At 34.4% G+C, this 17,806-nt stretch overlaps 1 non-coding gene across 1 annotated transcript; it reads left to right on the top strand.

Annotated features, from left to right (window-relative positions):
* The first annotated feature begins 10,040 nt into the window (after positions 1-10,040).
* LOC127901975 (small nucleolar RNA R71) lies at positions 10,041-10,144 on the top strand. Its single transcript, XR_008054380.1, has one exon. It is a non-coding gene; the product is annotated as a small nucleolar RNA R71 (small nucleolar RNA).
* The last annotated feature ends 7,662 nt before the right edge of the window (positions 10,145-17,806 follow it).

The following is a 17,806-nucleotide window of genomic DNA, read 5'->3' as shown; positions in this document are numbered from 1 at the left end:
TTGTGCAAATTTTATTGAACTCGCAAGTGCACGAATCTATTGTAGAATAGATTAATGGAGACGAGTGTCGATCCCATGAGGAGGTGGATTTTAATTATATGTAGAATTAATTTTGTATGAGGGTGGTTGGATTTGTGGTGAAAGTGACTTAGATTATCTTAAAATTGGAATTGAAATGGCGAGAATAAATTTTAAAATTGGAATTGAAATGGCGAGAATAAATTGAAGAGAAATCTATTGAGATGACGTACTTGGGTATCTGGATCCGTATCAACATGCATCATGGGCTAAATAATCTTTATTAATGTCAATTAAATCATGAGGGGGGAATCCACATCTCATGAACCACGCTTTAATCAATATGGTGCTAAGGGCTTACCGTGCCAAATAATAATACCTTGTATTAGGGAGCCGGTGAAACCAAGGCGGTACTAAACAAGATTATTATTATTTGTCGACGAGAAGTCAAAACATCCACAAAAACTAGAGGGGAAGAGAAAATAAATTTACCAAATTAAGCCCATGACACATGTTGAGACTTCACCTTCAACCCAAGCTTGAAAAAAAATTAGTTACTCATAATTTAACTAGGGGTAAAATGAAAATTTATTAAAATACGTAGAAAATACAAGATGGAGAAGGAATTATAGAAAATGGATCCCAAAAATAGATTCAGAGATATCAAATTAGGGGGGAGAGACCCCCTTTTTATAGATACATGGAGTAAATCATGGCCATCGGATTAAAAACAGTTTGGACGCTCAGGATTGCGCCACGTCATCAGTCAACAGTACGCGGTTTGACCACGCGGATGAACAGTAACACGGTTTGACCCGGGTTGAACAGTGACGCGGTTTGGTTAAAAATAATCCTGTGTGATGCATGTACCGTACGCGAGATTTTTCGTCCACTGATATGCTGCCATGTCACCATCAACAGTACATAAGAATTTTAGCCCAACAGGATTGTGACACCTCATCAGTCAATGCCACATCATCGATCCGTCTATGTGAACAGTGTTATGAACAGTAACGTAGACAGTACTGTACACGTGAATAGTATCATACATGTGAATAGTGCCATTTTTCCTTTTATGCTCCTCCTAAGGTTTTCGACCGTCCTGAGTTCAAAAGTAATGTCCGTTTTGCCGTCTGATCTCTTGTTTATTGTGAAACGACCATGATGCCCTAAAATACATAAAATACTTAATTAAAATCAAACACACATAATTAAAATGCAAGAAGCTTAAATACATAAAAGTAAGGGTTGTTAGTAAAACTTGAAATATAAAATGATGATTTTCTCCTTTATAAATATACATTTTCTAACACTCAACACACCTCCCAACCAGCTTATTGCTAGTCCCTAGCAAATAAAGCGAAAACGAAATTCAAATCCAAAATGATTTTTTTGTTAATAGAAACACTCTTGTTTATTCAATCAGATTAATGATAGAAATCAAATAAAAGTATAAGCATTATCTCCAGTCTAAAGAAACATCACCCACGTCAACCATCCACATGAATCAGCCCAGTAGACTTTGTTATAGCTACTTTCAAGAATGACATGTCAAACCCCAAAATCTCACTGAAAGTAGTGACACTCTCACAAAGAAATTAAATCCAATAAAAATAGTCACTCCAATGAATGGTAATTGAGAGAAAATAATAAAGAAGTGATATCACATGCTCTCACCAAGATGAAAGAAATATGCCCTCAGCTTAGAAATAATACGATCTCAAGTCAAACAAAAATGCTAGTCAACCCATTTTATTTATCTCTTTTTCTTTTATTATTATGCACCACTACATCTTTTTAGCCCATATAACTAGCTTCTACTTCAAACTATAGCTCCCTAAAATCAAGAAGGACTTTTATTAGGACGTAACGTAGGCTAGGGACATGGCTAATATAAAAGGGAAATAAGAAAAACAAAATGTATGTTTGAGAAAAATGTAGAGATTTTTTTTTTTTTGAAGTTGCAAGGTGTATTTCACCTATTGTTGTTATTTTTATTCTTTTGAAACAACAACTTTTGTTTTGTTTTTTTTTTTTGCTTTTATTTGGCATAACTTCACTGAACAAAATAATTATTTACATTTTCTCAAACATAAATAGGTGATGGAACTTATAAAACATCGAGTAATACTCTAAATCCGAGTGGGTCAAGATGATAAGTTGACAAAGAAAATGTTTTTTTTTTAAAAGGCTGAAAATGGGTAACTATGGATATTTAATAAAAGGGATGGCTAGAAAGACTCAAACAGATCAAAGATAGCCTTTCCATCATCTTTTAGGGCTCTAAATAATCATCCATATCTACTAGTTAGATGGGCCTCCCAATGTAGCAACACACATTTTTTTCTTTTTCTTTTTTTTTATTTTACAATTTTTTTTAAGGGTTAACTCAAAAGAAATCTAGAGGTTGTATATAAAATAATAAACTGCTAAGCTGTATAAAGAATGGGCAAAATGGTTACTCTCTAAGAAAAATGATAGGCTCAAAAACTCACTTGACATTTATTTATGACATGTTCATTCCTTCAAGCAACTCATATTTGTCTCCGACATCAACATGTAAAGTAGCAAACATAGCGTAATATCACTTAAGGCCAAAGATAATACAAATACTAAAATTTGAAATTAATCATGTCATCCAATGTTAAAACAAATAACACAATTTTTTTTAAACAACATTCTACCCCCCAACCTATTCTAAACATGAAAGGAAAATATACATGCAGAAATGTGAAAATGATGTAGAAAAATTAATTAGAAAAAGAAATATTTATTTTTAACAAAGAAGATGCATTTCTAGAGGCACTACACTCTATATTCGACCATCTTTGACTCAAATATTTGAATATATTTATAAAGGAGAAATTAAAAAGAAGAAGAAAAATGAACATCAAAACTTAATAAAGAAAAAGAAAATGCCTAAATTTTTTTTTGATTTCTTTTTTGAATTTTTTTTTCAAACGATGAAGATGCGTTTCTAGAGTAACTACACTCCATATTCATCCATCTTCAACACAAAAAATTAGCAACAGTTAGTTTCTACAACAAAAAATCAGTAAAAACTTAACCAAGATTCCATAATTGTCGACTATTCCCTCCCCCCAACCAGAATGAAACATTGTCCTCAATATTTGAAAGGAAAGAAGTAGAGTTTAGAAGACATTACCTGGGTGGTGTAACACAAAAGAAAATATTTACAAGCGGAGAGTTAAATCTAATTTGTACTTCTTACTGGGGCTACTGTTACCGTCATTATTTGGACGCTTCAACACAAAGGTCCAAGGGTCTGGCTCCGGTCTATAAGCTTGTAACATATCAAGTAGCTCATTAGCAGTGTGAGCACAAATAAAAAGCTTTTTGGCATTGGAAGGAACGAAATAGTTTTTTTATTGCATGGTTAAGAAATGCGATAAAGTCATCATAAAAATTATTGACATTTAACAAATTGATAGGTTTCTGGTGAATGTGCAGATGGGCCTAAGATGCTAGTGTGATAAGTGCCTCTAGTGTAGCAAGATCTCCTGGAAGGAAAATAAAAGCATCAGCATGATTAAGCATTTCATTTATTCTTTCTTGCATACCTGAGACGACTAACTCTTCTCCAGTTGATGAGTCAGACGAACTATCCAATGGTTTTAGGACTCTTGAGATGATGCCTAACACTTGACTTCCTCTGACAAAAGCTGCTTCAGAGACCATTTTTGATAACCCTCGGTTACCTCCTCCATACACCAAGTGTAATTTTCTCTCTGCTATACTTCGACCAAGATCGATGGCTGCCTCAACGAACTCTTTATGTTTGCCATAGGTAAATCCAGAAATCACACAAATGTTCTTGAATTGTCTATTTAGAGTAGCTGCCATTGTGATACTTCTCAAAAACTAATTTGTGAGTGCTTGTAAAAAAAAATCACATTTAAGAGTCTTGGTGACAGTGGGTCACAGTTGTGTATGAGGTAACATGTCAGTGTCAAATAACGTGTAAAGCACGTGGCTCGCGAGTCAAAAAGGAAACAGTAAAAAGGAAAAAGCAAACAATAATAAAATTATTAAAGACAATAATGCACACAATAAAACAATAGTGAAATAAAATAACAGTAAAGTGAAAGGATATTTACAGGTAGTTGCGACTGTGGCTCACATCTTTCTCTGGTTTTACGTCCAGAAACGGCTTAAACGCCCTCTATGGGTCGAGGATAGGCTTCATATCCAGTTTTCTTATAAACTGGCAAACAAGGTCGTTTATAGTCAGATTCCCGAGACTATATCGTGCATGCTCTTTCTGGAATAATGGTCATAACTGGAGAATCGCTCCTTGCACATATCCATTGGGATGCATTTCAAGAGACAAAAGGATATCATCCAATGACTCCTTATTCAAGCCATCCCTAATGAATTGAATCTTATCTTCCCTGTTATCAGACACCATTCCTAAAGAACATGGGTTTTTATTGCAATTCATTCTGGCACACTTATGACAAGCAACAGAAATTCTTCGAGCTCGTTGTTTTCTTGCATAATTTCCTTTACCACAACCAGGCATGTATGCAATAAATTTTGGAGGTAACTCACCTGCTGATCGTACTTTAGCCTCGATTAACCAACGGATGTCAGCAGGTATGTTATTCCTCATGAGTAATCGCATGCATTCGGACCGAGCTTTATAGATCGTAAGGAGGGCATTCTAAGGAAGTGAAGGGAATCGCTTGTGAAGCTTCGCTAGAGTCTTGTTTCTGTCCATACCTTCGCTTTAGAATATTAGTTATTATGGGAAACTAAAGTAACTGACTTGATTGTCACGGAGTACCGTTATCCGCCACTTCACCGGGGTAACAAACTAAAGCACACAAACAGAAAATAAATTAAAACACACAAAGAAAATTAAAATCGTCCTCTTATTGAATTTACCTCAAGTTCCAACTGGATGTCGTAAACACTTCTCTCAATATCTCTGAGTTGGCTTTCTAAACCCTTAATATAGGCTACTAACTCTGGTGGTTGTAGAGCCCAAATACGATGTGTTTTACAAAATTGAATCTGCCTTATGAGATGAGTTTTGACACATTGAAGTGGTTTAAGAATGTTCAGGAGGAACGATCTAAGTATGGTACTCATGATTAAAAATGATAAGAGAAAACTTAATAGTTAAACAAACACACTTATGCAAAAATAATTTCAATTAGCAAAAGAATAATATAAAGAAAGAAAAAGAAAAAAAAATATCAAATCACCGAAAAGAAAAGAAGAAAAAAAATCAATTCAAATCTGGTGGGTCACTCAAATTTATTTCGGTGTCTTCTTCATGTGGTTGGTACTCTAGATATGGCTTTAATCTTTGACCATTAACTTTAAACGTAACACCGTTCTTTGGGTCCTTAATTTCAATTGCCCCATGTGGAAAAACAGTATGTACAATAAATGAGCCAGACCAACGAGAGCGTAACTTACCTGGGAATAGGTGCAAGCGAGAATTGAATAAAAGCACTTTCTGACCTAGAGTGAAAGATTTTCTCATAATTTGCTTGTCATGGAAGACTTTCATTCGTTGCTTGTAAATCTTGGCATTTTCGTATGCGTCATTGCGAATTTCTTCAAGTTCTGCCAGTTGTAATCTTCTTTCTGAGCTGGATTGCTGCATGTCAAAATTGAATTTCTTGATGGCCCAATATACACGATGCTCGAGTTCCACAGGTAGGTGACAAGCTTTTCCATACACTAGCCTGTAGGGTGACATCCCAATCGGGGTCTTGAAAACCGTTCTATATGCCCATAATGCATCATCAAGTCTTAATGACCAATCTTTTCTGTCTGGCCTCACCGTCTTTTCTAATATGTGCTTTATTTCTCGATTGGAGATCTCAACTTGGCCACTAGTTTGCGGATGATATGGGGTCGCCACTTTATGAGTGATTGAATACTTTGTCAAAAGAGCTTTGAATGCTTTGTTACAAAAGTGGGCACAACTATCACTGATTATTGCTCGAGGGAATCCAAAGCGTGAGACAATATTGCTTTTCAAAAATCCTATCACCATCTTGTGATCATTGGTTCTGCATGGAATTGCTTCTACCCATTTCGATACATAGTCAACAGCAACCAATATGTATTGATGGCCAAAAGAAGGGGGAAAGGGTCCCATGAAGTCGATACCCCATACATCAAAAATCTCAACCACTAAAATTGGATTTAGTGGCATCATGTTCCTTCGTGTAATGCTCCCCATTCGTTGACACCTGTCACATGAAGAACAAAAAGTGTAAGCATCTCGAAATATAGTTGGCCAATAAAAACCACATTGTAAAACTTTAGTTGCTGTTTTCTTAGCACTGAAATGGCCTCCACAAGCTTGCTCATGGCATAATGAAAGAATATTCTGAATTTCATTTTCTAGGACACATCGTCTAACAATTTGATCAGCACAATACTTGAACAAATACGGGTCATCTCAAAAGAAATTCTTTATCTCTGCAAAGAATTTAGCCTTATCTTGCTTGGTCTAATGCTCTGGAAGTTTACCTGTAACAAGATAATTAACTATATCAGCATACCAAGGTAATACTTCCACACTCATCAATTGTTCATCTGGGAATGACTCATTCAATGGTAATGTTTCCATAATTGTGTCAAAATGGAGAAGAGAGAGATGGTCCGCCACAACATTTTATGTCCCTTTCTTATCTTTGAATTCCAAGTCAAATTCCTGCAAAAGTAACACCCAACGAATTAGTCTAGCTTTTGCATCTTTCTTTGTGAGAAGATATTTAAGAGCAGCATGATTTGTGAATATAATTATTTTACAACCAATGAGATAAGATCGAAATTTCTCTAATACAAACACTACTGCTAGCATTTCTTTTTCAGTAGTTGAATAGTTCAACTGTGCATCATTCAATATCATACTAGCATAGTAAATAACGTGGGGAATTCGATCAACTATTTGTCCTAATATTGCTCCTACTGCATAATCAGATGCATCACACATGAGCTCAAATGGTAAGCTCCAGTTTGGGGGCTGAATGATGGGTGATGATGTCAACAACTGCTTTAGTTTTTCAAATGCCACAAGACATGAATCATCAAAGATAAAAGGTACATCCTTAGCAAGTAAATTGCATAAGGGTCTAGAAACTTTGCTAAAATCTTTAATGAAACGTCTATAGAAACCAGCATACCCAAGGAAAGATCTTACTTCTCTGACTGTTTTGGGTGGAGGAAGATTAGAAATGAGATCCACCTTGGCTTTGTCAACATTAATACCTTTGCTCGAAATGATGTGACCGAGAATAATACCTTGTTTTACCATAAAATGGCATTTCTCCCAATTTAAGACCAAGTTCTTCTCGATACATCTCTGCAGAACTAGTGTTAGATGATGTAAACATTGATCAAACGAATCACCGAAGACAGAAAAGTCATCCATAAAGACTTCAAGGAATCGTTCAACCATATCAGAAAAAATGCTTAACATGCATCATTGAAATGTAGCAGGTGCATTACATAATCCAAATGGCATTCTCCTATATGCAAATGTGCCAAAAGGGCAAGTGAAAGTGGTTTTCTCTTGATCTTTTGGTACTATGGGAATCTGATTATATCCTGAGTAGCCATCTAGAAAGCAATAAAATTCATGGCCTGCTAATCTATCAAGCATTTGATCGATAAATGGTAAAGGAAAATGGTCTTTACGTGTGACAGAATTCAACTTTCTATAATCAATGCATACACGCCATCATGTAGCTACTCTAATTGGTATCAATTTATTATCAGCATTGGTAACTATTGTGACTCCTGACTTTTTAGGGACAACTTATACAGGATTGACCCATGAACTATCAAAAATTGGATAAATGATACCTGTATCTAATAGCTTAAGGACTTCAGTTCTAACAACTTCTTTCATGTTAAGATTTAACCGAAGTTGCATTTCCCTAGTAGATTTAGCATTTTCATCAAGGTGAATGTAATGCATGCAGTCTATTGGGTTTATACCTTTTATGTCTGCTATGGTCCATCCTAATGCCCCTTTGTGCTCTTTGAAAACATCCAACAACTTACCTTTTTGTTCGTCATTTAGGGATGATGATATGATTACCGGCAGAGTACTTTCTTCTCCCAAAAATGCATATTCCAGAGTGTTGGGTAATGGTGGGATGAGTTTCTTCTCTGATGGTGCTAGTTGTTCAACTCTTGACTTCCATTTATTAGTATCCATGGATGGTGCTGAGTCAAGTAGGACGTTGACCTCATCGACTGATCTGTTAATATCAAAATCTAAACCAAAGTGAGTTAAACATGTTTGTAAAGGATCATCACTAAGATTTGAAAGAAAAATGTCATCAACTAATGCTTCAATTAAATCCACATCAACAATTCCATCATCTGCATTGTGAGGTTGTTTGGCAATGTTGAAGATGTTCAGCTCCATAATCATATTGCCGAAGGACAACTGCATATTTCCAGTCCTGCATTGAATGTGAGCATCTGCAGTTGCCAAGAAATGTCGGCCTAGGATAATGGGGATGTGCTTCCTTGAATCCTGTATTGGTTGAGTGTCAATTACAATGAAATTAACAGGAAAATAAAACTTGTCTACCTGGATAAGCACGTCCTCCACAATACCACGAGGTATTTTCGTAGACCGATCTGCAAGCTGTAACACCACTGGAGTTGGGTGTAATTCTCCCAGTCCAAGTTTCACAAATACTGAATAAGGCAACAAATTTACACTAGCTCCTAAATCCAACAAAGCATTCTCAATTGTGTGGTTCCCTATACTACATGAGATAGTGGGGGAGCTTGGGTCTTTGTATTTTAAAAGAATTTTATGTTGGAGTATAGAACTAACGTTTTCTGTTAAAAATGCCTTCTTTTGAACATGCATATTTCTCTTTTTAGTACAAAGGTCTTTAAGAAACTTGGCATAAGATGGAACTTGTTTAATAGCATCAAGTAAAGGGATGTTAACACTTACCTGTTTGAAGATTTCAAGAATCTCACCTGTGGATTTTCCCTTTTTTTCTTTAGCTAACCTCTAAGGAAATGGAGTTTTCGGAACATATTCTCATGGGTTGGTTTTTTCTCTCTCCTCCGGTGGTGAGTCCTCAACATTCACAGGTACAATTTGATTTTCTTTTATCACCGGTATCTCCACTTTGTTTTCGACTTCTTTTTCTTTTCTCAAGGTCATGACTGCTTTGACCTCTCCATGCTGCTGTGGTGAACTGGTACTTGCTTCATGTACTCCTTTAGGATTAGGCACTGGTTGACTTGGAAACTTACCTTTCTCAACAGTCATTGCCAAGGTCTGAACTGAAGAAGCAAGTTGTCCCACCATATTCTCGAGGCTTGAAACTGATTGGGCTTGTGAATTGAAGCCTGCTCTCAACTCATTTCGTAGTCCATCAATGGTGCGATTCTGTTGCTCAATCGTGGAGTGAGTAACATTCTTGAAATTCTGAAATGCATCCTCCCATGGTCTGCGTTGAGAGTAGTTCTGGTTCTGATTGTATGGTCTAAATGGTGGCTGAGAGGCTTGAGGATTTTGAGGAATTAGTGGAGCTGGAGCTGCTGGTCCATTCTGTTAGAATCCTTGAGACCATGAAAAATTGGAGTGGTCTCTCCATCCAGGATTATATGTGTTGGAGTATGGGTTGTAATTCGATGGTTTTCTCATTACACCTATGACATTGGCTTGATCTGGATATGAGTCAGGGTCATATGGCTCTGTTGATTTAGCAGTTGATAACGATGCTATTTGTCGAGCAAGAACTTCAACCATCTCCTTGACTTCTTTGATTCCTGAAGTTGACTCGCCAATGTGAACCTCATTTACTCCCTTAATTCTTCTAGTATTCCTGAGTGATCGACTCCGTTGTTGGGAATTATCCGCTTGTCGCTGGAAGAATTCTCAAATTTCTGATGCACTTTTTGACATTAACTCTCCTCCACTTGTTGCCATTAGCCATTCTTGCACATTCGGCAATAATCCCTCCAAAAAGTATTGGCATTGGTGCCATTTCTCGTACCCATGATGTGGACACTTCAAGAGTAGCCCATTGAATCGCTCCCACGTTTCAAAAAACTGCTCGTCATCTCTTTGGGTAAACTCTGAGATTTCCCTGCGAATAGCATTGGTTTTATGCACTGGGAAATATTTATTCAAAAATTTTGCAACCATTTGTTCCCATGATGTAATGCTATTAGCAGGCAATGTATTGAGCCATGAACGAGCTCTATCTTTTAAAGAAAATGGGAATAGTCTAAGTTTTACATCATCATCTGAAAAATTCTCATATTTAAATGTTTGACAAATAGCATGAAAATCATTCAAATGATTATATGGGTCCTCATTTTCTAAGCCATAGAATGTGGGGAGACAATTTAGCACACTAGGTTTTAGTTCAAAGCTCCTAGCAGCTACATTTGGGTATCTTATACATGATGTGCTCAAATTAGCTAAGGGACTAAAATAGTCCTTAAATGGCCTCTCCTGTGGTGCTTGTAAATCCATTTCAAATTTATTTTTAATGTACTTGTGTGTGTGAAGTGTTTTTTCTAGTTCAAGGTCTATAGGTTCAAGATTAGGTAATAATGACCTTCGACCATGCAAGCAAAACAAATAAAATAAAAATAAAAATGGGAACAAAACAAATAAAAATAAAGAAGAGGGAGAAATTACGATACTAACCTTATTGCGCTATTACAACCTTACTATAAAAATACATAAAAACAAATACGTGAAATAAATTAACTAAAAATAAATTAATAAAATAAATAAATAAAATTACAAAGAAAAATAAATTGAAAATTAAATTACAGAATTTTAAAGAAGAGAAAAAGAAAAGAAATACTAACATTTAAATGTATATTCACTTTTTTTTCTTTTTTTCTTTAAAAAAATACAAGAAAACAATTTAAATGAAATTATTCACAAAATTTAATTCAATGAATTAAAATTACTTACCTCCCCGGCAACGGCGCCAAAAACTTGTTGTGCAAATTTTATTGAACTCGCAAGTGTACGAATTTATTGTAGAATATATTAATGGAGACGAGTGTCGATCCCACGAGGAAGTGGATTTTAATTATATGTAGAATTAATTTTGTATGAGGGTGGTTGGATTTGAGGTGAAAGTGACTTAGATTATCTTAAAATTGGAATTGAAATGGCGAGAATAAATTAAAGAGAAATCTATTGAGATGACGTACTTGGGTATCTGGATCCGTATCAACATGCATCATAGGCTAAATAATCCTTATTAATGCCAATTAAATCATGAGGGGGGAATCCACACCTCATGAACCACGCTCTAATCAATATGGTGCTAAGGGCTTACCGTGCCAAATAATAATACCTTGTATTAGGGAGCCGGTGAAACCAAGACGGTACTAAACAAGATTATTATTATTTGTCGACGAGAAGTCAAAACATCCACAAAAACTAGAGGGGAAGAGAAAATAAATTTAACAAATTAAGCTCATGACACATGTTGAGACTTCACCTTCAACCCAAGCTTGAAAGAAAATTAGTTACTCATAATTGAACTAGGGGCAAAATGAAAATTTATTAAAATACGTAGAAAATACAAGATGGAGAAGGAATTATAGAAAATGGATCTCAAAAATGGATTCAGATATATCAAATTAGAGGGGAGAGGCCCTCTTTTTATAGATATATAGAGTAAATCATAGCCATCGGATTAAAAACAGTTTGGACGCTCAGGATTGCGCCACGTCATCAATCAACAGTACGCGGTTTGACCACGTTGATGAATAGTAACACGGTTTGACTCGGGTTGAACAGTGACGCGGTTTGGTTGAAAATAATCATGTGTGATGCATGTACCGTACGCGAGATTTTTCGTCCACTGATCTACTACCACGTCACCATCAACAATACATAAAAATTTTAGCCCAACAGGATCGTGACACCTCATCAGTCAATGCCACATCATCGGTCAATGTCACGTCATCGATCCGTCTATGTGAACAGTGTCATGAACAGTAACGTAGACAGTACTATACACGTGAATAATACCGTACATGTGAATAGTGCCATTTTTCCTTTTATGCTCCTCCTAAGGTTTTCGACCGTCCTGAGTTCGACCGTCCTGATCTCTCGTTTATTGTGAAACGACCATGATGGCCCTAAAATACATAAAATACTTAATTAAAATCAAACACACATAATTAAATTGCAAGAAGCTTAAATACATAAAAGTAAGGGTTGTTAGTAAAACTTGAAATATAAAATGATGATTTTCTCCTTTATAAATATACATTTTCTAACACTCAACAATTACTTGCATGCTATAAAAGGACAGTGTAATTCATGCTTACTTGAACATTGCTCAGTGGATAATATAGTTCAGGATCTTTTAAATGGAAAGGCCTCCTCGAGACCACCCAATTCTATTTCATTTGAGGCGGTGACTGTCCGAACATGTGTGTAGACTTCACGGATTTTCGGGCTTTTAATACCTTCTAATTTTACTATGTCTCCTAGGTACACTGATCTTACCCCATTTCTCATCTAATTTAATATCTTGCTATCCTTACTTTATGCTATAGAAACCTATAATGGGGGCGAGAAATTAAATTGCATAAAAGAACCTGGTAATGGTAGACATCTGTGAGCATTTTCTTTCTTTGATCAGACATCACAATCTTTTTTTTATAATTATTTACATGGTTAAATTGACAACCCTCACTAGGTTTTGAGCTGGGGTATTTGAAATACAAGTTATGCAACCCAAGAGGGGGAGTGAATTGAGATTTTAAAATTATGCAATACAATTCGCACAACAATTTAATCTATTGGCTTAATCAAATCAAAAACAATAAATTCAATCAAGCACAATATTAAAAGAGTAAGGGAAGAGAAAACAAACATAAGGATTTTTACGTGGTTCGGCTATCACCGCCTACGTCAATGATGATTCAATAAACGATGATTTGCGAAATGGAAGCTCAATATATATTATATGATCTTGTTTTTCCTTGCATTAGTTCTTAAAATGAAGTTGGAGTTGAGTTTTTATAGTTAAAGCCCGAAAACTAGCCGTTATAGGCAAATTCCCGCGCCCAAGCGGTTAGCCGCTTGATTTATCCAGCTAGTCACTCATGAACAGTGATATTACCGTTATTTTTGAATTTTACTACAGCAATGCTGTTCACTAAAATTACACTTTAGCCCAAATCTTTCTATAATTATATTATGGCCCAAAACGTCATAAAACTTTGTAAATAGATCCAATTTCAGAATTTCCTAATAATAGTTGTCTTTCCAAACCTTTTTGAAATTATGTTATGGCCCCAAAGATATTATTTTTTTACAAAAAGGTCATTTTCAACATAATACCCATATTTTTTAAAGTTCTCAAAACCTTTCACTTTAGTCCAAAATATTCATAAATTATAGCTTGGCCCAAAACATTTCAAATGTTTGTAAAAATGTCCAACTCCGAAATTTAATAATAATAATACTTATTAAAATCAAAGATTTCAAAACTTTGCATTTAAATCCAAATTTCTCAAAACCACAAGGTACTTTATCTAATAAAAATAAAACCTTTTAGTTTATGAAAAGTAATTAATTAAATTAATCTCTTGAGCTTCTCAAATGCTTAATCATGCATCAATTAAATCATACCGGCTTTACGAGAATTTATCGCATTAATTTGTCTGTTGAGCTCTAAACTTTATTCTTGATTTCGTCGTTGTCCGTTGAGTGTCTTGAGCTTGATTTCACTTGATTCACTTGTATAAATATTACCCTTCAAAAACTAGTGAAAATGTGAAATACAATATCTATTAAATCACTTAATACATATGTTTGTTATCATCAAAATTACATTATGTGTAGCCCTTTAGGCTAACAATCTCCCCCTTTTTGATGATGACAAACATCTCATGTATTTTGACATTTATACTCCCTTTAATACATGGCATATATAATTAAACATATAAATCAAATTCAAAACAAAAACTCTCCTTGAATATTTCAAAATTATGCACAAATACTTTAAGATCAAAATACATATTATATGTCTTCATATTCAAAATACATGACTTCTCCCCCTTCATCATCAAAATTACTAGAAATTCATGCGAAGATTGATAATATGTCAATGGTTAATCAAGAAACATATAATAACCAAACATCCAATTAACCATAAAATGATCATGAACCATCATGCCATCAAAAGAATGCTCATAATGCATATTATCCAAAATCATATTGTATGCGCCCCCTAAATATATGGCCAATTAAAAAATTTAACCAAAATGATATTATCCAAAAACATATCATATTTATCTCCCCCTTCATAAAAAAAATAGATAGATGCAATCGAAACAAGAGCATATAAAATAATTCGATAAAGATATTACCAATTTTGTGCGAGCAAAAAATTTCGGCAGAGTCTCCCCTTAAAATGAACAAATCCTTAAATATACAACATGGTTAAAAAAACACTTCCATATAAGCTGAAACAATTATAATAAACCAACAACTCCATTAATTCATCCAGCATCACACATAAAATCATCAATTATAAAAAGTAATATAAATCCATGCTTATACCAAAAAGAATATCTCAATGATTAATCAAGAAGCATATAAAAATAAAGCATGCAATTAATCCAAAGAGTCATATTCATTCTAAGAATTCAGAAAATATCATTCAAATATAAATTATCCAAATATTAAACAATCATCATCCGTAATCCACAATTAAAACAATTATGCATATGAAAATGTAGGTGCATAATATAATAAGGAACCATGGTAAAATCCATAAGGTGAGCACACAATGGAAATAGTAATTTAAAATACCCAAAATGCACAAATTCGGTTTTGTAAAATAATGAGTGAAATGGATGATTTTAAATCGATTATATTGATCCAAGAGATGATTTAAGATAATGGATGGTGTTGATTGGATCAAAAGTGGGCTAAAAAGAGCTTAAATTGGAAGAGAAAGAAATGGGTAAGTTAGGTTTTTGATTTTGGGTTTTATGTGGAGAGATGATGAAATCAAGTTTTGAGAGTGAAAATTGAAGGAGTAATGGATGAATAATGAGTTGGATGATTGATTTTGGCAAGAGAATGAGTGAAAGATGAAGAAATTTGAGAGAGAAATGGAGACGTATTGTTCACGTGTGAGAGAGAAAAAGAAATGAGTGAAGAACAAGTGAAGAAAAGATGATGGAGAAGTGATTAAATGAAGGTTAAAAGCATGGGTATTAGTTTGAATGATTGATTTGGGCAAAAAAATGGATGAGAAATGAAGAAAAATTGAGTGAAAATGGAGAGGGTGTTCATGGATTTGGTGAAAGAAGAATAACGTGCAGAAAAATAAACAAACGAAGAAGAAGAAGCACAAACTCGTGACCAAGCGGCTAGCCGCTTGACGCTTGCTCTCGGGTTTGGGCAGTGCCCAAGCGGCTAGCCGCTTAGGGCAAGCGGTTAGCGGCCTCATGGCTGCCCCTTTGCACAAATTTTGCTCTCCGGCTATTTTTGATCGATTCCAAGACCATTTTGTGATCCCGAACACTTTCAAAAGCCATTTTAATGCATGAATCAATATAATTAACATCCAAAAAATCATAAAACTCAAATTTATAACATATTCATCATGCATATACATCACAATTAGGAGATACGATAACACTTTATGGTTGGAATTATAAACATTTAAGACATGATTAATTCACACATATAATCCATCCATCATGCATATATTTTACACAATCATTAAACATATATGCATTCAAAGATTAATAAGCATATCACTCATTTATCATGCTTAGGCATTACATAATCATTAAAATCAAACAAATCCATCATGATGAGTTGACAAGCTATCATCATATATATATAATCATGCATCATGATAAAGCACTCAATATTAAACACAATGATAATTCAATCATGTAAACATACAAGTATACTTTCACAAATTCAAGCTACTATCCATTTTTCATAATTCACTCAACATGATACCAAATGAATTATTAAATACTTACTAAGCTTAAAGGACCATCACTTATAATCAATAAGGCAATAATTGTTACCAAAACAATTAAATCATATTGTCTCATCATTTTTGCTTACACCATGATCAAGTGATTATTCTCATAAGCTTTTATCAAGGAACTCTCCGCCATTCCTTGATTGTGGTGCCTACAAAAAAAATATTCAAGTTGTGCATTTTGGTACCCAAATACTCTTAGGTCTTTGAGTGTTAGATTTGGTTCCTTTTGGAACCCAAATACACTTGACTCCATAATATACATTTCTCTTAATTTGAGATCTAAAACTCATATGACCATTTCCATTATAATAATGACAAACAATCTTATGATCACTTGTGGAGGTAGCCTTAACAAAATAATTTTTATAATATTTTTGTTTCAAGTTAGGCTTATACCCAAGTCCTCATTTCTCAAACACACATTTTTGAGTGCTTAGTAATTTTTCTAAGTTCTTTTGACCACTTGTGAATTTTAACACAATTTCGTTGAGCTCATTACTCTTTTTCTTAAGCATTTCATTTTCTTTCATCAATTCATCAACATGTGATTTTTCATGCTCATATGAAATACTCTGTTTACTTTTAAATGATGCAATTCTATCATGCAACATTTTATTATCTAACTCTAGTCCTTTAATCTTTTCATTTAATGAATCATTGCATTTTTGTAAAGCATCCTTTTCATTTTTCAAGTCATCTACATATGATTCTAGATGCTCATGTGAAGTGCTAGGTTTCTCATTTGATAATGCAACTCTATCATGCAATGTTTTATTCTCTAATTCTAGGCATGTAATCTTTGTACTTAGAGATTCATTTTCATTTAGGAGTTTTATCATTTTCTTTTTAAGACATGTATTCTTTTTACCAATTTTTATCTAATTATCATGCAATTCTTTAAAAGCATCATATAATTCATCATAAGTAGAAAGATCATTTACCGCATCAAGTTCATCATCCGATTCATCTCCAATTGTCATGAGAGCTAGATTTGTCATTTCTTGATGCTCTTCATCATCACTTGTTTCCTCATCACTATCATCCCATGTGGCTACCATTGCTTTCTTCTTGAGCTTGTTGAGAAGAGGGTAATCCGTTCTTATATGGCCAGGCTTCTTGCACTCATAACATTTGATTACTTCCTTCTTCTCCTTTCAGTTCTTGAGGTCTTTAAATTTTCTTCGCTCACTGGATTTCTTAAATAATTTTCTAAACCTTCTAGCCAGCATATCCATCTCCTCCTCATCCAGCTCACTTTCCTCATCACTCTCATGTTTCGAGGCTTTAAGAGTAATGCTTTTCTTCTTCTCCTCATTGCCTTTTTCGGCTACCAAGTCTTCCTCATAAGAAATAAGAGAACCAATTAAATCATCAATAGGTAAGATATTTAAATCTTTGGCTTCCTCAATGGTAGTTCTTTTTTGTCTCCATTCCTTAGGTAGTGACCTAACGATTTTCTTAACTTTCTCGCTATTTGAAAAGGTCTTTCCTAGGGCTCCTAGAGTGTTCATTATGTCCGTAAATCTAGTATACATAGAATACACACTCTCATTTTGTTCCATTTGAAACAATTCATATTGTCGAGTGTACCTACTAATTTTAGACTCTTTCACTTGATTTGTGTGCCTTCATAAACAAATTCAAGTTTATGCCAAATTTCATTAGCACTTTCACAACTAGATACTCTATGAAATTCTTTCTTATCTAGTGTACAAAACAAGGCATTCATAGCTTTGAAATTTAGAGAAGCT

The sequence above is a fragment of the Citrus sinensis genome, chromosome 4, assembly GCF_022201045.2.
Source record: "Citrus sinensis cultivar Valencia sweet orange chromosome 4, DVS_A1.0, whole genome shotgun sequence".
Taxonomy (NCBI): Eukaryota; Viridiplantae; Streptophyta; class Magnoliopsida; order Sapindales; family Rutaceae; genus Citrus; species Citrus sinensis.
Note: the sequence above shows the minus strand (reverse complement) of the source record. Positions and strands in the feature narration are given on the sequence as shown.